The sequence below is a fragment of the Artemia sp. Qi Xiang Cuo genome, chromosome 7, assembly GCF_049724085.1.
Source record: "Artemia sp. Qi Xiang Cuo chromosome 7, ASM4972408v1, whole genome shotgun sequence".
NCBI lineage: Eukaryota > Metazoa > Arthropoda > Branchiopoda > Anostraca > Artemiidae > Artemia > Artemia sp. Qi Xiang Cuo.
Window position 1 is genome coordinate 74,830,922 of NC_142800.1, and position 27,620 is coordinate 74,858,541.

At 34.1% G+C, this 27,620-nt stretch overlaps 1 protein-coding gene across 4 annotated transcripts in view; it reads left to right on the forward strand.

Annotated features, from left to right (window-relative positions):
* Nucleotides 1–9,405: 9,405 nt before the first annotated feature.
* Nucleotides 9,406–27,620, forward strand: part of Ufd4 (ubiquitin fusion-degradation 4-like) — a 145,854-nt gene continuing 127,639 nt past the window's right edge. For 3 of the 4 annotated variants that reach the window (XM_089092565.1, XM_089092563.1, XM_089092564.1), the window contains exon 1: nt 9,406–9,463. The gene's annotated coding sequence lies outside the window, so the exon portion shown is untranslated. The remainder of the gene's footprint in view (nt 9,464–27,620) is intronic. The other variant, XM_089092562.1, reaches the window with a different exon arrangement.

The following is a 27,620-nucleotide window of genomic DNA, read 5'->3' on the forward strand; positions in this document are numbered from 1 at the left end:
AGCAACATCCTTTATCGGATATGTCAGATAAAATTGACAAAATCTAAGTACCAGAGTGACTAAATTATATATCAACATCCTTACTCGAATACATAGGATAAAATTGACAGAATCTAAGTGTTAGAGTGAATAAATTTTTTTTATCAACATCCGTTGTCAGATACATCAAATAAAATTGACAAAGTCGAAATTTCAGAATGAATGAATTCATTATCAACTTCCTTTGTTGGAGTTCTTTAATGTAAAACTGTATAGATCCTTTATGTAACTATTTCGTAGTGCCTTTTATAATTACTTTATATTCGTTCTTTATTATAATTAACGAATTCCTTTTCGTGTCTTATATGTATTCATAAGTCTCCGATGGTACAATGGTAAAGATACTTGCTTGTAATTAGTGGTTAGGATAATTGGCATTCATCAAGATTGGCTATAAAAATGAAGTTTTAAGTGGAAAAATTGATTCTATTTAAAAATTTTCTTTTTTAATTACAAATGGCACTAGATATAGCAATTTCCTTTAAAAATGAGCCATTGAACAATTCTCTACGATGTTCCAGTGCCAAGCTATCTGTGGAAAAGAAAAGAAGAAATATGCCGTTTATGCAGAATATTGTAGTAGCTGCGACTTTTCTTGATTTTCAAGCCAATCTATTTCCCTTGTTGTTCAAGCCAAGGGACGATACGCTTCTCATACAGGGGTTTTGGACAAAGCGGCTCTAATAGTGTACTTTTTGTTTTGATCTGACTCTATTTTTAGGACTTATGGGCTATTATATTTCTTGGCATTGAACGTGATCGTCTCTTACTAGGTTGCTAGCTACTGCAGCAACCCGGATTCTTAGAACAGACCTTACTCCAGCTTTATTGTAAACTCACTTGCCAGTCTTTGCTCGGTGTAGCCTTGTAACCTTGTATAGCTTTAGTGTTTCACTTTTTTTATTTTTAGTTTTGCTTCTAAAAATTTTTAAGAAGGAAAAGAAACAATCAGATTTGTAATCTTGTAAATACTTAGTACTTTTGCTTTATCTTAAAATCCCTTAAAGGTCTTTACTAAGAACGGTCTTGTAAACTTATATGGTTTTCAGCTTACCTTGGTTTTTATACATTTTTATTTTTTTTATTGCTTGGTTATTTCTCGGTAGTTAATGTTTTACACCTGTTTTAGAAAGAAAGAAAAACTGTCCATTTTTTGGTGAAAAGTCAAAGAATTTTTTTTTATGTTTGAATTGTATTATGCACCTCCTCCTTTTCGAAAACTGTCTTAATATCTTGATATTTTACTTAATATTGAATATAAACATTAAAATTATAGTAAAATTTTGAACTGATGAGCTTTCAGCAATTAAAATCATTATGCATCAAATATTCAGTTTAATTTATTGGTTCTTTCTAAAGTTATTCAAGACGAATATAGTTTCTCTACAAAAAGAGTTTGGATACTGCCCCCTTCCATAACTGTAAATAAAAACCAAAAGCCTACTGCGGCATTGGCGCCTCACTGAAAACGAATTATATTGCAAATATTTTATTTTCCAGTTCTTACAGCATTGAAAATAAAAATAAAATCACAGTGAAATAAATTCTTGAACTGATGGATCTTTCAACAACTAATATTATAAATCAAATATTCAATTTGATGTTGTTTATACTTTCCAAGACTATTCAAGACGCATATAGTTTTCAGTAAAGCGCCAATGACGCAGTAGGTTTTAGACTTTTACAGTGAGAGAAGGAGGCGATACCCAAACTCTTGTTTGTAGTGATTTTTGTTCGTTTCAAGCTTGATTTGTATATTCATTTTAAGCTTCACTCGTTTTAAGACTTATTTATTCATTTGCATTAATATATATTGTATTTTTGTTTGAATTGATTGTTTATTTAATTTCTCATCGTTTTAAGTTTCATTTATACTTCAATAGCAAAATATTTTTTTTCGTTTTGAGCTTCATTTTTCTATTCAATCTAAGCATTACTCACTTTAAGATCTATTTATTCATTTATATCATTACTTGTTGTATTTTTTTCCTATGATTGTTTATTTAATTTCTGTTCGTTTTGGGTTTCATTTATTCTTTAATAGTAATTGCTGGTCGTGTTTAGTTTTAATTTTAAAATGTATTTTTATATTCTGATCTTAATTTTAAAATTAACATTACTTTTCTTTGAAAAACTTATTTTTCGGAAAGTTTTTTAATTAGTTTTTGTTCGTTTTTGATTTCAAAAAGTTTCAAGTTTTTAAAAGTTCTTTATTTCAAAATCAAACTTAAAAAAAATCAAATCTTCATCAAAATATCAAAACTGGTATCAAAGTAACAATATCAAAGTGAAAAAAGTTTGCCCCTTTTTAAATGAGCCCCCTTTGAAGTTAATACGACGACCCCTTCTATATGAAGTTCGCCTGGGAAAAAAATAAATGGAGTGTGGGGGTAGGCTAGCTGCCCTTCGATCACTTTTTACTATTTATAAGTGAATTACAACTTTCAATTTCCAATCAAATGAGCTCTCTATAAAGTTTATACGAGCATCCCTTCCATAACAATCATAGGCTATATACCCCCAGGGCATAACTTACAACGCCTTCCCTCGGGCCCTGGGGGGCTGTGTTGACACCGTAGTTTTTGTTATCTGAACTTTGAACTATTTTTAACAAAATGTCTATATCAAAATTTGTATCTGATGCATTTAAGGCGTGGGGGGGGGGGGCTAGTTGCCCTCCAACCTCTTTTGACTTTTAAAAAGTTAACAAGAAATTTCAATTTCAAATCAAATGATTCCTCTTCGAAGTTTATACAAGCTTCCCTTCCATAAAAACGATATATGCCCCCAGAGCATTACTTACAACGCCTGCCTCCGGGCCTTAGGGGGTTGCGTCGACACTGGAGTTTTTCTTATCTGACCTTTGAATCATTTTTAATGAAATGGCTATTTTAAAATTTTTATTGGATAGGCTTTGGGAAAAAAGGGTGTGGGGGGGGGGCTAGTTACTCTCGGATATCTTTTGACTCTTAAAAAATAAACTAGAACTTTTAAATTCCAACCAAATTAGCCCCCTCTGAAGTTTATACGAGCTTCCCTTTCATAAGAACCATACACACCCCCAGGACAACACTTACAAAGCCTACCCCCTGGGCCCTGGGGGGTTGTGCTGACACCCGAGTTTTTGTTATCTAATTTTTGAACAATTTTTTAAAAACCGGCTATCTCAAAATTTTTAGCGGATTTTGAACCGTCAAAATACAAAATACAAAACTGGATATATTACCCCATGGTAAAAAAGAGTTCAAGCGCCTAAGGGTAGCAAGTGGACGGAAGGAGACGTATCATTGACGAAGTCCTAAGGCTCAAGCTAGAGACGGGAAGCTGTATAAATCTGGTATTTAACCAGCTAAAGATCCAAGCGAGAGCCAAAAGCCCAAGCTGCTGACCTTAGCGCGTGAAGTGAGTGAAAGGAGTATCAGGCTGTATTTTAAGAGTTGAAAGTTCGTGCGAGAATGTAACCATTTTTTGGCGGTAGTCTCCTCTATGGCCTTTACAAAGTCCCCATTGCTTCAGGGAAGATGGCTCTCACTTTGTCTAAGGAATATTTTTAACTTTTGGGTCTTGCTGTTGATCACAGTATAAATATATAGCAGTAAGTTTACCGCAGATATTTTCTGGCTCTTCATCCTCGGTGCGAACAAACAGCTCCTCCCACTTATTCTTGCATTAGTGCGTACAAACAGCTCCTCTCATTTGATCTTCCATCAGCGGTTCAATTACTCCGGAACACGTATTTTTGCAGAAACTTTCTCAAAATGCCTTTGAAACAAACTTGAGACTTCGAAACCTACTTTTAATTCCTAAAAACATCTAATAATAACATTGCACTACTAATTACCGATTTTCATATATGTATTGGAAGAAATTAATTTAAAATTAGTTTCTTCAAAATTTAGTGTTCCAAAGTTGAAGCCAAGTTTCGCGTTCAAAAGAAATCTGACTTGTCTACCCGTGAAAAGATCTAATGTCGCATATGTTTCTACGTTCTCTGGAGCACTCGCAGCTTGGTCCGGGTTTTTATAATGGGTGAGATAGGGAAAGATCATACTGCCTATAATTTATATACTGTGCTGTTGATAGTCCCCCTCTCATTTTTCAGATGTAAGAAATTAATAGAAGAAAAACACATCTCTTTTTGAAATTAGTATTTTGTACGGCAACAGCTCCTGTCATCAGAAACTTCAAGTGAGTTTTGAATTAAAAAGTGTTTTTTGCTTGTACCAAGCGTGTACTTAACTGTTAACAATTCTGCTTTTTAGAGTAGAATAAGTAGAAAGTCAAATCATTGTGACTTACTCACTGTTGTTTTTTTTAAAGGGTAAGTGATGAATAAGGCACGGTTTTACACTGTTTCTTAGCTGTAAATCTTGTTATTAGTAACGCTTATCTTACCTAAACCAAGGAGGACAAATAACTCATCTTAGTAACCCGCGTACACATAAATACACTTGGTATGAATAAAGTAATAAGAATCTTTCCATCACTTCTGACTGTTAAAAGGGAACTAGAAATATAAATTTACAATTAAATGAGCTTCCTCTAAACTTTATATAACGACTCCTATCATAAAAAACCTTGTATGTCCCGGGGCACAACTTAAAAACCCTTACCCCCTGGCTCTCAGGAGTTGTTTCAACCCAGAAGGCCTTGTTACATAATATTTAAGTAAGTAAGTATGACGGCACTAGACCCTTAAGGTCCAAACGGGTGGTGCTGATCTCCGTTTCGTGGCCCTTCAGTCAGGAAATGCAATGGAGGGTTGGGGGCATCCTGTGCTTTCGCACACCCCAGCACGCCAACCACTTAGCCATGACGGCTATTATATATATATATATATATATATATATATATATATATATATATATATATATATATATATATATATATATATATATATATATATATAGCATTATGAACAAAACGGTTATCTCAAATTTTCTTTCGTATGCATTTGAGGAAAAGAGTAACTTGGTGGGAGGTGTTAGTCACCCTCCGACCAATTTTGACTCTGAAATACGGCACTAGAACTTCTGATCTCTAATTGATTGCGCCTACTCTGAAATTTTTCCGACCACGCCCTCCATAAAAACCCTATATGTGAATAATGGACAATTAGTATAACTTATAGCCTTAAGTATAACTTAAGCATTTTATTAGAACTTTGGCTTTATAAAACCAAAAAAGAAAGCGAAACAGGGAAACAAAACAAATTAAAAAAAAGGGGATCACCAACCGAATGATAGGAGCTTATTAATACGTGAGAAGACTAAAAACTACTAGGTTCAAATTATACTTAATAAAAGGCTTTACGGCTATTAGTACTACTACTGCGATGATTACAACTGGTACTTCTGAAACTAAGGGTAAAACAGTGAAATATACAGGGAATGTTAAAGAGGATAAGGAACCAAATTGAAACTCGCTATGCGGATTCAGATTATTAAAAGATCGTAACAGCTATGTCTTAGGAATAACCTAGAATATTAAATTGAAACTGTCAGTGTATGATAAGGGGTATGTTGAACAAACCAAAGGTTACGATATGTATACTACCCCTACTACTACTAATGCTACAATTCAGGCTTGGGGTATTAAGAAGATATTTTCACAAGCTGTTGGGGGGGGGTAACTTACCATTAATTAAAACACTTTATAGTATGCAATCTGTCACATGACCGTATCAGAATTTATTCAAGAACAGCTTATAGTATTAGGTTGAAACTTTCAGAGCATGTGGGGGGTTATGCTGACCTAATAAAAGTGCACTATGTACACACTACTAGTAGTAGTAGTACTACTACACATTTCAAAAGAATAGCATTTAGATTTTAAATAAAAGTTCAAATAGGGATAAAATCCTTTTAATAGACAGTGTTTTTTATAACAGTGATAGAAATTCACAAAAATACCAGATATTTCGGTCACATATACAGTGACCGTCATCAGTAGTAAAACTCAGTTTTACTACTGATGACGGTCACTGTATATGTGACCGAAATATCTGGTATTTTTGTGAATTTTTATCACTGTTATAAAAAACACTGTCTATTAAAAGGATTTTATCCCTATTTGAACTTTTATTTATCGTCATGGAAAGGCAGTGGGGTCTCCGAAATTATCTAAGCATTTAGATTTTCGTACTATCTTTCCAAAGAGTATCTTTCTTTCTGTTCAAAGTTGTCCTTGTTTTACTCGTGATTGCAATAGTTAAAGTTGAGTTAAAAAGAATTGTCTGCTAGACCCGGGGACTCATTTATTTAATGAAATGATAAAAGTCTCTAGTACTGTTATAGATGGTGCCATTTCTTCGTGAATTTGTTCAAAATTATTACTGTTTTGTTTTTTTAGGTGGCATGGTAATAGGCATGGGCCTCATTGGTGCCTTGGTTATCACAATGAAGATTTGTTTAAAACAAGAACAAATTCAGTGAATCTGTTTCGTATTTATATTTTATTTCAAAAAATTCCTATTAGTTTTATGATAATAAACGCAATATTTATCCTTTGGTTCAAAATTGATTAACTAAACAAAAGAAATTACAAATTGGAGTTATTTTATTCTTAGATTACAGGATAATTTAGTGTATTTGAAAAAACTGTCGTTTCTCGCCCAAACTTAGCGAAGAAAAATCTTAAATTCCTGATTGTACTTTTTGGGAATTCTTATAGGAGGATCTCTAAGCTTTTGTCATCAATACATCAAATAAAATGGGTTATCAGAACTGGAACAATATTATTGGGATGTGAGAATAAATATCCTAAGTAACAATGGGTTTATTTAAAAAAAAAAAATATATATATACATCATCGATTCCCTGAAGCAATGCTTGTGCGGGAGAAAACCCACCTAATAAATCAAAAAACCGAGAAAAACAAAAAAAAAAACAAAAAAAAAAAACAAAAAAAAAAAAAAAATAATTAGAGCTCAACTTACCGGACCCGAAAACCAACGAACCTCCAAACAACACCCAACAAAATTATAATAATTATAATCATATTCAGCTGCAGCTAAACCCTCCTCAAAAACAAAACTTAAGAAATACCCTAGCTGGGTATTTGGCGTGTCTCGACTCTAATTCAAGCTCTAATAAGGGGAAGGGGTATGGAGGTCCATAAATTTATGTCATCAGGATATCTACCAGGAAAGGCTGTCAGATCTCAACCAAAATTTGTGTGAAGTAAGAACCACGGTCCAAGTTATGTCTTTTAAGGAACAGGTTTGATGCGACCTTTGCGAGAAACGAAAAAGGGAGGAGTATTTAGGGGGGCCTCAATTCTTGTCGTCAGGACATTTGCCAAATAGAATTAGGTCCATTTTTATACTATTTTTCCTTTTCATAGAATCATAAATATTGTCCATATTAAATATTTTTTTACAGGCACCTTTGATCTCAATAAATTTTACATGTTTAAAATAGCATGAACCATAAATTAATCTTAATGAAACTGTTCTTAATCTTCCATTTTCTTAGAGTTTTGCTTGCAACAGATATGACTCGTCTTTTACTTGTTTTCCACTGGCGTGGCCGGTCTCATAATAGAGAACTTGGCTTTCAGTATAGTCTGCAATTATAATAGTAAAAATGACAAAAATGGATCTCCTAAAATACAGAACACGGCTCACTATTTGCTGATATAACCTCGTTTAAGTATGATCGTCAGAACATCTTTTATTGCAGTCAAAATGACCAAGATAGATTATGTTTAATCGTCTGAAAACTCAACATTGTGAGGAGCATTTGGAAGAAGAAAAGAAGCACAAGGACTTATGAATTACAGCAGGGTAAATTGCTAAAAGCAAAATCCAAACATATAATTCCTTTATGTTTGGATTATGCAAGTCTGTATCTTGAACTAAATGGTCTAGTAGGTCCCTATGGCAGGTCTTTATCCCCTGGGTGTGCTTGCAATGGCGAATACCTTTCTTAAACGTACGACAGAAGTCCCGATAGAGAATAAAAAGTTTGTAATCTTTACGTCATAGACTAAGGAAAAATAAATATATATAATATAAACAAGTATTATAAATGATCATAAATGTATTTTATATGGAACATAATACAGCCTTGCTGGAATATACGACACAAAAAGTGGATTTAGGGCATTTTTATATGTTTTCTAAGGCAAGGTAACCAGCTAGGACGTTTGAAACATTTAAAACAATATACTACTGCATTTCACCTAAGCTTAAGACTAATCTGATTTTTAGGCTGACTTGAAGTTTCTCTATTTAGTCTGAGTGTTTTCAAAAGCAAAAAAAGAGATTTCTTTTTCTACAGCTCATATCGACTTTTTAAGTTTGAAGACAGTTAAAGGTATCTTTTTGCGTTTTTTCTACCTGCAAGCCAATATTTTCAGATTTATTGGGATGAGACCTGAGCATTGATGAAAAATTCAAACATGGAAAATTCGCTACCGACAATACAAAATACGTCAGTTTACTTATTAGTAATTAAGAAAAAACTTTTTCTATAAAATAAACCTTTTAAAGAAAAGAAAAGAGTTACTTTAAACCAAACATAAGCAGGAATAAAGTCAAATAGTGCTCATTCAAGTGTAAAATGACTATAAATCACTATACCACCAGAAAAACATACCCAAAACGTAACTATAAACCAAAGCCACATTTGGGCTTTAGCCCAATGCGTCTTAAGCTTGTTTTCTCTTTTATAACTTTAATAAATCCGGAGTTGTTGAGACCCTCAGGAATTAATATCAATATATACTAAGCGGTCAGCATGAAATTGAACCCCATGCACAAAGTAATAGAAAGTAAGCAGTGTAATATAAAGTAATTAAGCAAACAAAGTAAAAATCTGCAAAAAATAAGCAGTCCGGCCTCAAATGAGAATCACTCCTTGATTTGCTTCACCGGCTCTACATAAAAGAATAATAAACACAGGTGGAAACCTTATGAGTAGTCGTAGATGAACCATAGTGGACTTAGATTATCTATATCTCCTACTATTGTTTTAGATAATAGCTCTGCTCTAGCCAAATCTCCGCTAGAATGAAACTCTGACTTTAAGAAGAGGGACAAATTATGAATTTTTTACTACTCTTCATACTTGAGCCCAGACACCCAAAACAACCTTTTCTTTTTGGTGGGCTATTTTTCTAGATTTTGAACCCATTTAAGGATATTAATACAATAAGTTGAACTTCTAAAAGAGGTCTTCGCAAATAGTGGATCCTTCTTCTTCTTCTTCTATTTAACAGCAGGCCAACATAGCAGATCCGCAGATCCAACATAGTGGAAGAACTGCATTTGTTCTACAAAACGTTACGATAGGTTGCATATTAATATTATAGGTGGCTGTTTCTATGTTGTTCAACTAGTATATTTAACACAGCAGCAACAATCGAGAGTGCAATAATATGTTGGAATTTCATTTTACTCAAGAATAATATTAGTCGATTGGTAGGTATAAATCTGAAAAAGAAATAGCTTATTTCCATTAAACGATGTAGCTAGTATATATTATTTTTGTTTAAACTTGTCTATAAGTAGACTAAGCCTTCTGTATGATAGGCTAGGTCAGAACAGACATGTGTGAGGCTGGGCTGCTTGTAGGCCTAGTCTTTTATCTTAAAGTGTGGTGTTACTGCAGTAAAATACTGAGAACTACTTTAGAGTATCTTAAAATATACATATTTAGACTATGTCAATCCTTAAGGTGTACCAATAGGTCCTAGGTTAATCTTCAGTCCTTGATTTATGTGTTGTATTGCTTGTTTACTGATAAGTCAGTTCAAAGAAAAGTAAATTTTTTGTTGCTCATATTATTGACTTACAAATAAAGTAAAAACACCACTTGATGTCTTTTTGTAAGCTATGCTCTTTCAAAATATAATAGGCCTAGCCTAATCACTTTTGCCATAGCCTAATTGAATTTTACCCCCACCCCTGTATAGGCATAGGCCTATATACCAATTCAAGGTATATATTTGCACATTAAGGAGGATGGGAGTAATTCTTTTGTCGCAAAAGTGATTATTAGCCTAGCCCATATTTGGGAAGAGCATAAAAAAGGGATCAAGCGGTAGGCCTATGTTTACTTTATTCATAAGTCAATAGATGGTAAATTTTTACCAAATCATTTTATTGACTTATAGAAAAAGTGAATATACCACTCAATGCCTTTTTTTAATGCTCTTTCCAAATATAATAATCATTTTTGTCAGAAATGAATTTTACCCCCATCCCTATAGCCTATACCAATTCAGGGTAGGGTAAGACACCCAGTAGTCGGCCACCTGCCTATTCTTGGACAGAATCTTTTATACTATTTTAATGACCAATTTACAATGACCCATTTGTATGTCTGAGTTTAGGCAGAATTGTCACTTGTTAGTAAATTCAAAAATAGGAGGCGCTGTACAAGTGAAACTGTTTAAATTAGTAACCTTCTTGTTCAGAAATTCTTCAGAAATTTTTTGATACAAAAATTAAGTTTCTAGGTGGTATAATACAGTAATTAGAGTAGTTTAAGTGTCGAAAAGTTTTCAAAGTGATTAAAGTGTCCGACTACTGGGTGTCTTACCCTATATAACCTATTTGCACATTAGGGAGGGGTGGGGTTAAAGTTTAAACTTACCTCCCATTTACCTCAGAAATAAAATCTGCCCCCCCCCCCCTAATGTGCAAATATATAGGGTAAGACACCCAGTAGTCGGCCACCTGCCTATTCTTGGACAGAATCTTTTATACTATTTTAATAACTATTTACAATGAGCTGTTTGTATGTCCGAGTTTAGGCAGAATTGTCACTTGTTAGTAAATTCAAAAATAGGAGGTGCTGTACAAGTGAAACTATTTGAATTAGTAACCTACTTGTTCAGAAATTTTTTGATACAAAAATTAAGTTTCTAGGTGGTATAATACAGTAATTAGAGTAGTTTAAATGTCAAAAAGTTTTCAAAGTGATTGAAGTGTCTGACTACTGGGTGTCTTACCCTACCCTGAATTGGTATATATAGGGGTGGGGGTAAAATTCATTTCCAACAAAAATGATTAGGCCTATTATATTTGGAGAGAGCATAAAAAAGGCATTGAGTGGTTTAGATGTTCACTTTATTTGTAAGTCAATAATATGATTTGATAAAAATTTACCCAATAGACTAGGCCTAATATGAGCCATGAAAAATTGGTAAATTTTCAGCACTTCATATTATGGACTTACAAATAAAGTGAACATACTACTTGATGCATTTTTCATGCTCTTTACAAATATAATAATCATTTTTGCCAGAAATGAATTTCACCCCACCTCTATCCTATATACTAATTCACAGTATATATTTGCATATTAGTATATATTTGCACATTAGGGGGGGGGGGGGAAAAGTTTAAACAGTACTGGTGCATTATGTACACACTGCTAAAGAAGTCAAGTTTTGTTAATGCTAATGAAATAGAATAGGATGAATATATAATAGTTTATAAAAAAATTTGGGCTATATATTTGCACATTAGGGGGGGGGGGGTAAAGAATAGCATATATTAAATATGTAATCTAACCTAGGTACCTCCCCTCCTTAAACCCCCAAAAAACAACAGTTTAAATATCATAAATGCAATGAAAGCCATACTTTGCATTCTGTTTCTCTATAGCAATTTCTTGCAAATAACCTGTTTGGTGGGCTTTGTCTCTTGTTAGTATATAGCAGTGCCCACATAATGCACCAGTACCATTTAAACTTACCTCTCATTTGCATCAGAAATAAACTTTACCCCTACCCCCCTAATGTGCAAAAATATACTCTGAATTGGTATATATAGGGGTAGGGGTAAAATTAATTTCTGACAAAAATGATTGTTATATTTGGAAAGACCATAAAAAAAGGCACCAAGTAGTATGTTTACTTTATTTGTAAGTCAATAATATGAACTGCCAAAAATTTACCCAAAGAAAAGCTATTTAGTCTATAGAAAATGAATTGTGTAGACTTGATAGGTTTCAGTTTGGGTTAGGATTATATATTTGATCATTATGAGTAGGCAGTTGCTCAAGGGTGCTGGCAGAAAATTTTCGAAGGGGGGGGGGGGCAGACACCAAAATAGCAGTGGTGGTTGGGTGACAGTTTAGGTGGCTTAGGGCACCAAACTATGACTTTACCCTGAGGAGGACAAAATTGCAATCAATTTAAAGCTCTGAGAAGCTAATTGATTTAAAAGTATCAATAACTATGTTTTAGGCTTTCCAGTTACAAAAAAAGTAATGCCAAATGGTGGCAGTATTGGATTCAACCAAGTTGATTTTCTTTGTTTGTAATAAAATTAGGCTACATTTGGTGATCTATAATTCTATATCAGCTATAATAAAGGAAGGTGAGTCATTGATTAGGTAGGGGTAGGGTAGATTCCTACAAAAGTATATTTTAATGGTCAAACTGCTTACTCTTCCTGAGGCTTCAGATTAATGTTGAAAGAGGTAGGGGGGGATTAGGAATTAATTAAAATGTTTCTCTATACAGCTAATGTGTTACATTCACATATCTAAATGCACATAGGTAGAAAAAGCAAGGCAGGTCATCATCAGCCCTGGCAGGAAATTTCTTTGGGGTGGCAAATACTGCTAGGAACATGGTTCTCAGCAATTTTAAGTGGTAATATTTTCCTATTTATATGAAGTACTTCAATGTATTTAAACAAATGTATATAATATGTATTTATTGTAAGAAAATCCTATTATAGAGGTTGCAATGGCTTCAGTTATGTAAAAGATCAAAAGTTTCACAGAATTTCCATCCATGCAAACAATAATACTCATTTTCACCCAACCAAAATTCTTTAGTAATAATATTAACAAGGACTTTTCTCCAAAATTGCTATTCATTCCCAATATTTTAAGTATATTCAAATTTTTACTTAAAATTGAAATTACAAATTTAAATGTAGGATGGTACTAATCAATGTACAATTATTGAATTGACATATTTTATAAGCAATTAACCAGGGGTCTATGGGACTGGTACCTCAAATTATATTTTGGTTAGGCCTGGGTATGATTTGGAAAACAATCAGAAATTAAATAAAGAAAGAGCTTTTTAACTGAAAGTAAGGAACAGATTTGGAACCTATTTCAACAGAATATTCTTTGTATGAAGGGGGCAGTGTGCTTTGTAGCTCTGTACTCTTTACAGTGAAGTTTGGCTTTTTTCCAATTTTTTAAGAAAATATGCAATTGGAAAAAACTAGATTTTTCAAAGCACTAAAAAACTTTTGTTTAATGAACTGTGTTGAGAAGGGGGCAGTCCCCCTTATATACAGAGTAACTTATATTTGTTTCAAGTTTTAAACTTGCTCCTTACTTTAGCAGAGAAACCTTTTCCATTTGTTTAATTACATTTGATAAAACTGTAAAGTTCTATCAATACAATACTTTTGGTAGCACAAAAAAACTCTATATTTCAATGATCTCTATTTGGATTTTGATAGAAAATCAAACAGTTTGAGGTAACAAATTGTAAGTAAAAAGTGACCCAGCTCAATAGTAACCAAAACTCTAAAAAATGGAATTGTTATACCAACAGATATATCAAAAGAATTGGCTTATTATGCTGATTCCAAATATATAAGTTTTATTAAGTTTAGTCTTACCCATCAAAAGCTACGAGCCTGAGAAAATTTTTCTGATTTTCGATAAAAGGGTAAAGACCCTCTAGAAATCATAGAATTTTAATGAAAAACAAATCATTAGATTCAACATATTAAAGAATCATACTATAGAGGTTTCAAGCTCATATCTGCAAAAATGTGGAATTTTGTAATTTTTGCTAGAAGAAAGATGACAGATGTGTTTTTTTTTTCTTGGGTGATGATATCAACCCAATGGGCCTAGAATATCAGGAGATGGTTCATTCTAGATTTAGTGGCCTTTTTAAGTGACAAAAAAATTGGAGGGCAGCTAGGCCCCCTCCCGCACAACTTTTTCCCCAACATTCCAATCAAAATTTTGAGACAGCTATGTCTTTGGACATAAAATGACCCCCTAAAGCCCTTGGAAATTTTGCAGTGGGTGAATTTCCCAGAATTCCTATACAAAATATCTTTATACGCCTTGCTTTCTCTTTACTGATTCAATTTTACATATGGATATGTTAAGGGTACCTGTCTGGGGTAAATTTTTGCCAGAATTGAATTGTCCAGAGGATATTTCTATGGGGAGTGGGATTTTTCTATAGAATTGAAGCCAGGTATCCTGGCATTATTTAAAAAACAATCAGAAATTAAACAAAAAAATAAGTTTTTTCAACTGAAAGTAATTTGCAACATAAAGCTTAAATTCTGTCCCAATTCTTTAAAAATGCCTCCTGAAACACAAGGGGTGTTTAATTAGAACAACAAATAACTTTTTTTTAAAGTGCCAAAAAACTGTAGCATGAGGAGCAAAGTGTTGAGGAGGGGGCAGCCCCCATCATATATGTAATCATTTCTGTTTGTTTTAAGTTTTAATGTTGCTCATTTTTTTCAGTTGAAAAAAGTATATAAAAATGAAAATTAAGTAATTACAAAAAAACACAAAACAATAGCCTACTTACAAAAAACTGAGACATAAACTCTCAGGATTCAGCTCTGTTGAGCAATGTTGAAGCATTGGAGGGATGATTTTTAACAATATGGACAGTTTTCAACTTGGTTATCAAACACCAAAATATTTAATGCCTTTAGACTCAGTGCTTATAAAAGTAACATTATCAAAGTAGTTTGTTCAAAGTAAAACATTAAAACTAAGATTAAGAAAATCAAATAAAAAATAATTTTGAATACCAAAAACCGATATATTTGACATCTTTATACTTCATAACTGTGAAAGATTAAATATTTTTCAAATTGACAGCTAGATAAAAACAATCACTTCTGGAAAAAAAATAAATGATAATAAAACACAAAAAACATGTCCTTTCAGTGGGAAAATACAGAAATTCCCAGGATTCTATTTAGGGGAAACATTTCTGATTATAGTGGCTTCATATATCAGCTCGTGGGTACTCTTGCAATGCAAGCAGTTGACAGCATATTAGCATATTTTTACTGAAAGTGCCCCTTATTAAGTTGTTTTCCTTGTTTTTTCTATAATTATACAGACTTTCTTATGTACCAATAACTGCACTAACTACTAATAAACAACTTAATATTTAGGATCATCATAAAAAGCTGATTCTTTGATTGAATGTTATCAATAGGAAGGTTCTTATACTTTTATTATTGACAAGGATTGTTATTTACTTACCATTTATTACTATGAAGAATTTGATTTTTTTGTTGCTCCAACCAAATCATATAGAAAAAATTTTTGTGGAAAACTTGAAAGGGGTCACTTGGTCACAAATTAGAGCTTATTTTTTCCTGATTAATGGTCAAAATCTATTGGCAGACTGACAACAATGGGCAACACACATTTTTCCCATGATTTTTCCCTATTCTGCTCTCTTTCCTTTGGTTTCCTTATAATTACTTTATAGTTCCAAATTTCCAGGGGGTGGGGTCTTCTATTTTAACCCTCTTCTGATTTCTAAGTGTTAGAAATTTGCCTACTTGATAGATCAGGACAATTTTTTGAGGCACCCACCTGCCCAGAGTCTTGGGCAGGTGACCCAAAAATTTGAAGAGTTGAAATTGGTTCAGAATGCTGGACTGAGCTGGGGCACTGAATAGATGCTATTTGTAAAGTGATTAGTGATGGTGGGCATCTGTGAACAAGTGTTAAATTGAGAGAGGAATTTGGAACAATATTTGGGGGTGCCCACCTGCCCAGATTCTTGGGCAAGTCTTGCCTGAATTGAAAATTAAGTATTTTGCAGTAGGCATCAAGACATGGCTAATTGTAGAAAAAAGCCAAGACCTATTTAAATTTTGACAAAATAACATTTACCTTAATTTTCAGTTATCAGTTTCTTTTTCTCTTGTTTTAGTTCTAAAAAAGCAATTCTTGTTATTTGAGTAGAATTTTCAGCCATAACAATGGGTCTTTTCTAAATTTAGGAAATGTATTTGTATATCTTTTAGCCTCATAAATTAGGATTGAGGAAAGTTGTGAAGCTGAAAACAGTTTTGTTGTAGCCTACTTCATTTAAGCAGAAGATCTGTTTTGTAAGGTTTCTATTTATAATGCAAGGATTTTTAAAGGCCAGGACTCTCTAGAGAGAGGAGGAGTAGAGGTAGATACTTCAAAATACCTTCCTGTGATATATTTTGATACTTTTGTCTTATAGCCACCACACTAAAAATCTTGTATTGCCAACATGAGACAATAACCAGTTTTCATGGTCTTTATACCAGACAATGTTAGCTTTGACTGAGTGGGAAACTACATTGTAGCTATATTTTAATTAAATATTTAGTTTGTGTTTTGGTTAGGTTATGTATTTAATATAATGCAGTCTGGGCAGCCCCCTTTCCATAATTCTTTGTTGTAGTTTTCATAATTTTGTTGATAGTGTTATATTTTCATCATAATTTATTTTATTTGATTAGCATTAACCAAACTTCACTTTGCAACAGAACTTGAGTGTGGCAGCTATAAGACACAAGTACCCATATTTTAGTCTTTAGTCTGTATTTCCAAGATAGCAAAAAGTAGCTAAACTAGAATTTTACTAATATTTTAACCATATATAGTACTTGCAATTTCAAATATACTGATAGACAACAGGGGAGCCTAATCTTGGAAAATACTGTCTAATCTTAGACACAGATTTTAAAGTTAGAACAGCATATTCCAATCACAAACATGCTCAGCCTTGGACAGATTTAATTTTACCCAAATGTTGTGAAACAAAATATTTGAGTTTAAATAGGCTAGACTATAGAAGTAACAGTCAAAGATTAGGTGCCTGTTGTCTATGCATAGGAAAGATACTTCTTAACCAGGGTATCTGTCCAAGATAAGGCACCAGTTAAGTACTAAGGGTTTTAGCCTACCCTTTATCTGGGACTATCAGGGGGGTGGGGTAGGTTGTAGTTTCAAAATACCAACCATGATATCAGGAAAGACCATAAAATAAGGAATCTAGGGTTTTATCCTAGGCTACCTTTAGAAACAGAATTTCACCCTGAATCCAAATGTAACATTCATTTGCATTAAAAATTTACCCCCCCCCCTCCCCCCATGGGCAAACATATACCCTGAACCTGAACTGTATACACACATTGGTTTTACATAGTTTTCACAAACTTTTAAAGAGTGATATAACTTACAGTATAACTTACAGGAACAGTGCCTCTTACTAGGATATCATATCCTGTTGTGGCACTCTCTAATTTTGGTTCAACATAGTGCACTTAGTGTACAAAGTCATATCACTTTTGTATGTTATGTATTATGAATAAACACTTCTTTCTGTGGATGCTTGCCAAGACGGATTTTTAAGTTGTTTAGAGTTGGTGCTGACACTGCTTCTTTGTGTAACGAGTTTCAGTCTTTAACTTCTCTAACTGACCAGAAAGAAGATCTCTGTCTAGATAATACTGTTTGTTTCTGTATTTTTGGAGAATGACCCCTTGTACAGACAATAATCTGACTACAGAAGAAATTGTCAAACTTGGTTCTATCAAGATCCTTTCTTAATTTTTAAGTCTGGATCAGGTCCCTTCTTTTTCTTCTATAGTTTAGACTTGGCAGTTTCATTTGCTTCAGGTGCTCTTCATATGGCAGTTCTTTTAGCACAGGGAGTTGGTTGGTGGCATGTCTTAGCACCTTCTCGATTTTGATTGCATCGCCAATGTATTAAGGGCTTCACACTATGTTTCTAAACCCAATGATTGGTTGCACAAGGGCTTTGTAGAGTCTGGTGAAGGTTTTAGTGTCTAAATGCCTGAAAGACCGCCTGATTATACCAACCAGCCTGCTTGCCTTATTTGCAATGAGATCTGTGTGTTGGTGAAATTTCAGCCCTGAGTCTATAAAGATCCCCAAGTCTCTTTCACAATCAGAGTTGTGATGTGACTGAGACAGTGTTTGGTTTTGCTAATGTAAGGGTGTCATTGGTGTTTTTTGGTTTGGGTCCAATCCATAATGTCTTGCACTTTTTAGCATTGAAGCTTAATCCTAGGCTCTCAAGATTCCTATTCAACATGTTAGTGTTGCTCTGCAGGAAGGTTACATCTTCTTGTTTTGCCACTGGACTGAAAAGCTGTGTTGTCTGCAAAGAGCTTGATGCAGCTGATGATACCCTCAGTTATTCTATTTATGTGGAGGGTGAAGAGTAGTGGCCCTATTATTCTCCCCTGGACAATGCCACTTGGTACACTATATTGAACATTCAATGCACACATAGAATTCAGCATATACATATGACAAAATGAAGGTAGGATTTGGTAAAAGTAAATTTGCTGCACAAATGAATGTTATATTTGGATTCAGGATAAATTCTGACTTCAAAAATACGTCTTCTTCTGTCTATTCTTATTCTTAGCTAAGAATGTTTATTTCTTAGCCTTTGCAATTGTTGGATAATCTAGAATTTCCCAAAATTTATTGGTCTTCCTTAAGGGAAGATACTATCCTTGCCAGTATTTTAGAATATTTCAAAGCTGTTTTCTGAATTTTTATAGTATTTCCTTCTGGAGAGTGGGAATGCAGCAAAAATACCCAAAATGTTTACAAGACATGGTGAATCTAGCATTAGGTTACCAAACCAATTTTGTTGCCATACAGAAGGCTAGGACTATTCATTACTGGTTAATTTGTAGATGACAGTAGCCTAAAAATTCCAGATGCCCACTTGCATAGGTTAATTGGCTGTAGTATTAAATTGAAGTAAAAATGGTGACATTATTTCTGTATTTAGCTCTCCAGAAGGTTATATGTTAAAAAATAATTCTTACATCATGATATGCATAGAAATTGTACCAAACAGATTTTCTGGGCATGACCACTTTCATTTACACCCCTCCCCCCTGATGGTCCCATATATAACTCAAGGGGAGAAATTCTCACTTCTTAATGTGCAGAGCTATTTGAAATGGGCAACTGGGTCAGGAGGGGGTGCTTTGGCTGGGGGATTGCCCACTGTGGTAAAATTCTTCTCTTTGATTTGGCTTTTTTTGCTTATATTTGAGTTGGGAGGGGCATTGTAATTATTTTTTGCCTGGGCACTGCCAACCCTAGTGACAGGTCTGTGGAGAAATTCCAGACTGAGAAAATAGCCAGTTTAGTATGGGCTAGGTGCTTTGGTGTATGACTTGATTCAATTAATAGAAAAAACACCTTATTAGGGCTATAGGTGCCACCAACTGGATGGGATGGGGTTTTGTGCATTGTCAGAGTAGCAACTTTGTGTACAACTTTGTGCATATTATCATGTTAGAAATGTTTTTCTTTCTGGAGAATGGCAATGCAGCACTAATATCAAAATGGTTTCACATCATACTAAAAGAAAATACCTATACCACAGTAAAGCATATGCCTTGAGAAATAAGGAAAATTGGTAACAATCTGTTCTATAGGCTGGACAACAGGGATATTAGCAGCACCACAGTAGGAAATATGCTAAAAAAAAAACTAAAATAGTACCACTATATTTCTTATTTTTTGCTTTTTCCAAATATATTAGTATTAGTGAAAATGCACCAACCCCCTCTGATGGTTCCAGATATAGCCCTAGGTCTAGAATATTGCTAATACAAAACTAAAAGAAAACTGTAAAACAATTTAGTTTAGCCCATGGCTATCATAAAATGGTTGGGAACAAAAAAGGTCCATCCAGCATAAACCTTAATAACTCTGAAGCAGATATTGAGGTAAAGTGATAAAATTCTTACTTTTTAAGGTAAATATTTAGTGGTTTAACTTCATAAGCAAGCAGTGAAATTTTGGATACTTATATTATTCCTGAATGTACTTTGTGAGTTATCAGAAATTCTTGATGTATCCACTCTTTGTCAATTTTGTACTTAATTCTGTGAGTTGATTCAGTAGATACTATCTGAATTTTATTCAAAGCAATTTGCTAAGCAGAATTGATGAGGATATTATCAAAAGGCATGGTATGGAGTTTTTTGACATGAATATAGTCAAAGAAGCTAAAAGTTTACTATGGCATATAACTGCACCTGCATCGGATTGCCCAGTACGTAAGGGGAACAATGCACTTTCTAATCATTTTAGTGACATTATTTGTCTGTTAAGATCTCTTGACAGTAGCAACACTTCTGTACCTATGTTTGTGATAAAGCGACCTACAGAGGTGTCATGTCTCCCTGCAAATGCTTATGCTTCTTTACTCTCTACATTTAATGAGCTACAACAAGTGGCTGTTGAAATGTCAGGGAAACTTGACAATTATCAGTTGAATTTTCCCCAACTTCCCAAACCTACCCCAGCAATTGACACTCATGCGACAGTTATTGTCTCTAAAGTGCCTTCAGATCTGTCTTATCCGATTAAAAGCAAATTTGTTATTGATCAAATAGCTGGGTATGAATTAGTTTGTAGCGTGAAACCTGTTAATGACAGATGGTATGTCAATATTGATAAATCTGCAACTGAAGATTTTTGTACATCAGTTCAGAACTTTATTACCAGAGCAACAGTTAAAGTACGATCTAAGCACTTTTTAGGGATTCTCAGAGGTTTCCCAGTTGATGTTGACCTTTCAGTTATTAATAGACTGCAAGGTATAATAAGTGCAAATCGATTGGGCCAGACTATGTCAGTCAAGCTTGAATTTGAAGACACTTTCACTCAGTCTTATTTCAAAGAAGGAATTAAAGTTGGATATGAATTTTTTCAAAGTCACAAATTTAAGGAAATACCTAAATGCTGGTCATATGATCACTTTCAAAGTGCTTTCACCAGCAATGTCCCAAAACGTGCCAGAAATGCTGGGCCACATCTTTCTACTAAGGATAGTCCTTGTAGTGCTGTTCCCAAGTGTGCTAACTGTGGTAAAAATCATGCTTCTTATAGCCTGTCCTACCCTGTATCTAAGATACTAATGTTGTGCTCCCACTTTTTGCAATGACTTTGGAGTTTTCAATAATATCATTTAATATTAATGATACAAAGGATAAGGGCTTTGTTATTGATGAGCTTTACAATGATTTTGATTTGGTCTGTTTACAGGAGCATCTTCTTACAGACTTTAGCATTAATGTTTTACATTGGAGCCTTCATCATGATGTGTTTTTTACTACTGCCAGAGCCACAAGAGGCTGTCCATCTGGTGGGCTAGCTTGTGTTTTTAAGCACAATCCTAATTTGGTTCTGCTGGTGATTTTTTACTTGGATGAGTTTTTTTTGGCTGTTCATATGGGCACTATAGTTTTTATTAATTCTTATGTGCCTTATGATGACCGTTCTTCCAGATTGATGGCTAGATATGCTAAAGCTTGTAACATGTTGAAGTTTTTAGTGGAAAAAATTCTTTCTAATTCTCAAGATTATATGATCATTGGTGACCTCAATACAGATATAAATTACTCATCAGTGAGAAATGATTTGTTGTTAGATTGCCTTCCATCTTATCATATTATACCCAAAACTCATCCGTATTCTTATATTCACCATTCAGGCAGTAAGAGCAATATTGATCACATTATTTGCTCACCTAGTATTACTACATCAACAGTGTTTGCACATACTGAAGAGCAAGACTTAGACCATCTCCCTATTTCACTTACTCTTGCACTGAATTTAAACCCTGCAAATATTTGTAAAGTACCCAGTCTTCAAAATGGTTTGTAAAAAGTAATTGGAAGAGAGCTGATGTTCCTCTCTAGGTGTTTACACTAGCAAACCTGCTGTCTGCTATACGAGTTCCCTATCATCTGCTTCAGAGCTCTATACAAGTGAATTGCAAAAAGGACCTGGATTGCTATTATAATCAAATAATTAAATGTCTAAAAGATGCCAAGGAAGTTGCAGTGCCGCTGCAATGTGTTAGATGTGGTATGCAAAAACCTATTTGGTCTTTAGATCCTAATTTAAAAACTTTGAAAAATAAAGCAAAGTATTGGTTAGCCTAAAAGTGGTGATTTTTACTTTTATAAAACCTTATATGCCCCCAGAGCATAACTTAAACCCCTTGCCCTGAGGGCTGTGGGGGAGTATCCTCCTCAAAAACATATTTTCTAACTGGAAATCAATTATGCTGAACAAAATGGTTATCTCAAAATTTTTATTGGATGTGTTTGGGGGAATGATTGGCGTGGGGGGGGGGGCTAGTTGCCCTCCAATCACTTTCGACTATTAAAAAGGGCAATAGGCCTTTGAATTTCCAATCGAATGAGCCTTTTTTTGAAGTTTCTACAACAACGCCTTCTATAAAAACCTTATATGCCCCCAGGGAATAACTTAAAACCTTGCCCCGAGGGTTGTGGGGGAGTATCCTCATCAAAAACATTTTTTCAAATTGAAAATCAACAACTCTGAATAAAATGGATGTCTCACAAATTTGATTGGATATGTTTTAGGGAGTTATGGGCGTGTGGAGGTTAGTTGCCCTCCAATCACATTTGACTCTCTAAAAGGGCACTAGAATGGGGTGGCTAGTTGCCCTCCAATCACTTTCGACTATTAAAAAGGGTATCTGGAAATCAACTATGCTGAACAAAATGGCTATCTCAAAATTTTGATTGGATGCGTTTGGGGGAATGATGGGCACGGGAGGGGGGGGGGGGGCTAGTTGCCCTCAAATCACTTTCGACTATTAAATAGGGCACGAGACCTTTGGATTTCCAATCAAATGAGCCCCTTTTGAAGTTTCTATGACAGCGCCTTCTTATAAAAACCTTATATGCCCCCAAGGCTTAACTTAAAACCTTTGCCCTGAGGGTAGTGGGGGAGTGTCCTCCTCAAAAACATTATCTATCTGGAAATCAACTACGCTGAACAAAATAGCTATCTCAAAATTTCTATGTGGAAATCAACTATGATGAACAAAATGGCTATCTCAAAATTTTGATTGGATATTTTTGGGGAAATGATGGGGGGGGGGGGGCTAGTTGCCCTCCAATCACTTTCAATTAATAAAAAGGGTACTAGCTACTCCAATTTCCAATCGAATGAGCCCTTTTCGAAGTTTCTACGACAACTCCTTCGATACGAAGTGCCTGGATATGGAGAAAAAACAAAAAAAAAACACATTGTGCCCACATTGTTCTTTACTTAGACAGCGCTGGCGCGCCGCCTATGATGTAGATAAATGTAAATTTCTTTCTTTTAATAATATTTCTAGTACTTCCCTTCACTGTAGTGGCTTTACTATCCCTCTCGTAGATTCTCTTCAATGGCTTGGTATTTCTATTACTAACAGTCTTCCGAGCTCGCGCCAGCGCACAGTCTCAGATATTAGTATGAAAATTAAAGTAGGATATGCTAAGATTGTTGCCAATAGAGGTAAATATAATAAACTCGCGTTGGCCAAGCTCTACTCAACTTTTTGTGACCATTCAATTCTTTTTGCTTCTGGAATTTTTCTCCTTCTTAAGAAAAATGAGTTAAAAAGAATCCGGATTAATTATTTTAGATTTTGTAAATTTTTGTTGTTTCTTCCACCTTGGACCAAAACCGGGTAATTATTAATAAATTTCTTGTTCCTAATACTACTGAAAAACAGGAAGCACTACACAGAGAACTTTCAAATATCGCTTGTATCCGTTTTTCTCCGGACCATCACCTTATCAGGTTTTTTCAGTTGTAAGTTATTTTTCTTTTATTTGTTTATTTGTTTTTTTCTGTTTCGTCACTCCACATTTTTTAGTATTGTAAAAAGTGAGTAAAAATCAAATAATGATAATAATAACAACAGCTTGTGTCCATATTTCTGTATATTACTGTTTATTAGATTCTGCAAGTTGTGAGTTTTTTTTTCTCTTCTTCTTTTCCCCCTCCTTTCATGTTATTTCTCTTTTGTTTTAGTTTCTTTTAAATTTTTATGTGTTAGTCTGTAACTGATAAATTTTGATTTCTATATTGATTTGTGTTGCATTTTATGTGTTTTCCTCGTGATACTCCACGTATTGTACCTCTGTACAGTGAGGGTTAGAAATAAATAAATATAATAATGGGATAGTCTATTGCTGCAGCTTTCACCTCTGTGATAGGGAAGGCGTCAAAACATCTAACCGTCAGGACCACTAACATCAGCACATCAACAAAATCTGTCATAACATCAACAAAAAAATCAGTCTGGACATTGACAAATTTTAAAACTTTTGTTTTTTGGGGTTTAGGGGGGGAAGGTACCTAGGTTAGGCTAGGTTATGTATTTAATATATGCTATGCTTTACCCCCACCGCCCCTGATGTGCAAATTTATAGCCAAATGTTTTTCTAAACTATTATATACTTATTATTATTATATAAACTTATAAATTTTTTGTCAATGTCCTGACAGTTAGATGTTATGTTGTTTAGTGCTTTTGATGGCTAGATGAAATGGTAGCACTCCTAGGGAAATCATGGTAAATTAAGCTTTTTTTTTTGCTAAATGTAGGAGGATCTTGTCAATGGGCAGAGGCATAGTTACAACATTTTTATTGGGGAGGGGGGCCAGATGGATCTCTCTCCCAAGAGTCAAGAGGTATGGACTGTATAATAATTTTTTCTCAAAATTATTGGGGGGGGGGGGCAACTGCCCCCTCCCTTGCCCCCCCCCCCCGAAAAAAAAAATCGACACCGTTGTCAATTAGAAAGCTTTTTCAAGGCCACCTGTGAAATAATATGGCAGTTAATGTGGATGTGTTCTGTTGAGAAGAAGTGAGAATGCTACTACCCTCAAAATTGTGCACTAAAGCTTTGTCCAGCAACCTTTTAAGAGCTTTAACAACTGCAGAAGGTATGCTGATGGGATGGTAAGTTCTGGCACAGCCTTTAGGTTCTTTTTGCAGTTTGGAGTGATATATGACATTTTCCAACCTGAAGGTAATTGCTCCTTATGGAGAGATAGATAAAAAAGGCAGCATAGGTAAGAGCTGACAACATTTAAAAATTCCCTGAGAATTCTGGGATGTATTAGTTATTGGAAACTCATCTTCATACAAAACCTGACAGAGCACTATGAAAAAAAAGCAAAAGAGCACTGTACTTTCTAGTACAAATGACAAATTAAACAATAAAAAAAAGAAGAACACAGGCACTTGTAAAAAGACCTATGACAGTGTAACTAGTGTAGAAGGAATTGCTTCTGAGCATGATTTGAAATCTTTTGGTTTTGTTTTTCTATAAGTTTAGTAACAGCTACAGTAGGATCTGCTACATGAAGACTATTGATGAGCTTTGAAGTGTATGTTGAAATTAAAAATCTCATTAGGTATTTTAACAAAACAGAAAAAAGTATCTAGTCTGGTCCTTTAGATTTGTTGATGTCAAGTTATGATCAAATTTTCATGTTTTCTTTCATTTAATTTTTAGATATTGTTTTTACATAAATTTTCATGTCTTTGTAATGAATCAGTGTTTTAGACTGGGCCAAGAATATGAATGTCCATCCAGGTTGTAGCAGTAGCTAGCAACCTAGTCAAACAGTTTGTGGTAATGAACTGTAAGTAAGGAGCGACCCGGCTCAATGGTAACCAAAACTGTAGAAAACGGAATTTTGATACCAATAGATACATCAAATTTTAATCAGATTTTAATGCTGATTTCAAATATATAAGTTTCATCAAGTTTAGTTCTACCTATCAAAAGTTAAGGGCCTGAGAAAATTTGGCTGATTTTCGAAAAAAGGGGAAACGACCCCCTAAAAGTTATAGAACCCTAATGAAAATCACACCATCATATTCAGCGTATCAGAGAACCCTACTGCGGAGGTTTCAAGCTCCTATATACAAAAATGTAGAATTTTGCATTTTTTGCCAGTAGAAAGATCACGGATGCGTGTTTATTTATTTGTTTGTTTCTTTGTTTTTTTTCCCAGGTGTGATCGCATTGACACATTGGTCCTAGAATATCGTGGGAGGACTCATTAGAACGGAAATTAAAAGTTCTAGTGCCCTTTTTAAGTGACCAAAAAAAAATGGAGGGCAACTAGGACCCCTCCCATGCTCATTTTTTTCCCAAAGTCACCCGATCAAAATCTTGAGATAGCCATTTTGTTCAGCATGGTCTAAAATATGATAACTATGTCTTTTAGGATGACTTAATCCCCCAAAGTTCCCAGGGGGACGGCTGAAAGTTATGAACTTTACCCAATATTAACATATAGTATTGGTTATTGGGAAGTATACAGACGTTTTCAGAGGGGATTTTTTTTGGTAGTTGGGGGTGGGAGTGGGTCGGGGGTTATGTGGGAGGATCTTACCATGAAGGAAGTTTTCATGGGAGAAGGGACATTGCTATGAACGGGGTGCCGGATTTCCCAGCATTATTTAAAAAAAGATCAGAAATTATATATAAAAAAACCAGTTTTTTAACTGAAAGTAAGGAGCAACATCAAAACTTAAAACGACAGAAAACATTACGTATATGATTGGGTTCATTCCCTAGTCAATATCTCGCTCTTTAAGCCAAAGATTATTTAGTACTTTCATAAGAGCTATTTATTCTAATTAAGGGAATTTGTGATTAAGGGTCATTTTTAAAGAACTGGAACAAAATTCGAACTTTATCTTAAAGAGGAAGGTATTGACTAGGGGGCGAACCCTCTAATATACGTATTAAAAATATAAGAATATAGAGGTTCGTTACGTAAGTTAATTTTTAGGTTATGTATATTTATTAGTAATAAAAATGTTCGTAAATAAAATTAAACAGGTTTCGAGAAAGCCATTTAACCAAATAAAAGTAAAATTAATATTCATTTTTTATAATTATTCATGTACGGTGAGCCAAAATCAAAACCTGCATTAATTGAAAAACGTTCAAAAATTAAATAAAAAACAAGTTTTTTTTAACTAAAAGTAAGGAACGACGTTAAAACTTAAAACGAACAGAAATTATTCCGTATATAAAAGGGGTTGTCCCCTCATCAACGCATCGCTCTTTACGCTAAAGTTTGACTTTCTCACAACTCTATTTTTTTTAAACAATGAAAAACTTTAGCGTAAAGAGCGAAGCGTTGAGGAGGGGACAACCCCTTTCATATACGGAATAATTTCTGTTCGTTTTAAGTTTTAACGTCGTTTCTTACTTTCAGTTAAAAAAAAAACTTGTTTTTTTTATTTAATAAGAGTTAATGAATAGATTCAATGATACAAGTAATGAAGGACAACATGAGGATAGATACAGACCTAGGTTATATGTGGAAGATGATTGTTTCTGTTGTTTTGTTTTCAAATTGGCTGTATGTGGCATTATGGACAAACTATTGACAGGAAATATGCGCACAAAATAATAAAAACCCACAAAATTAATACATTTTTGTATCAGATGGCTTTGAAATATCAACTTGGCATTGGGATATTTGTATGCTTTTATTTCTACTAATAAGAAAAAAAAAGAAGATTAGGGCATCACATTGATGGCTTGGAATTGAATTTGTAATAGTAACAACTAGTATATTTGGAAAGAGTGTTAAAAGATGCACCAGTTAATGTCTTCATTTTTAGCTAGCATATTACTTAAAAAAAGCTCATTATGAGACCCAAGACACTCTCTTTAGGCCTTGTTGTCCTGCAGCTTCATTTTAAAA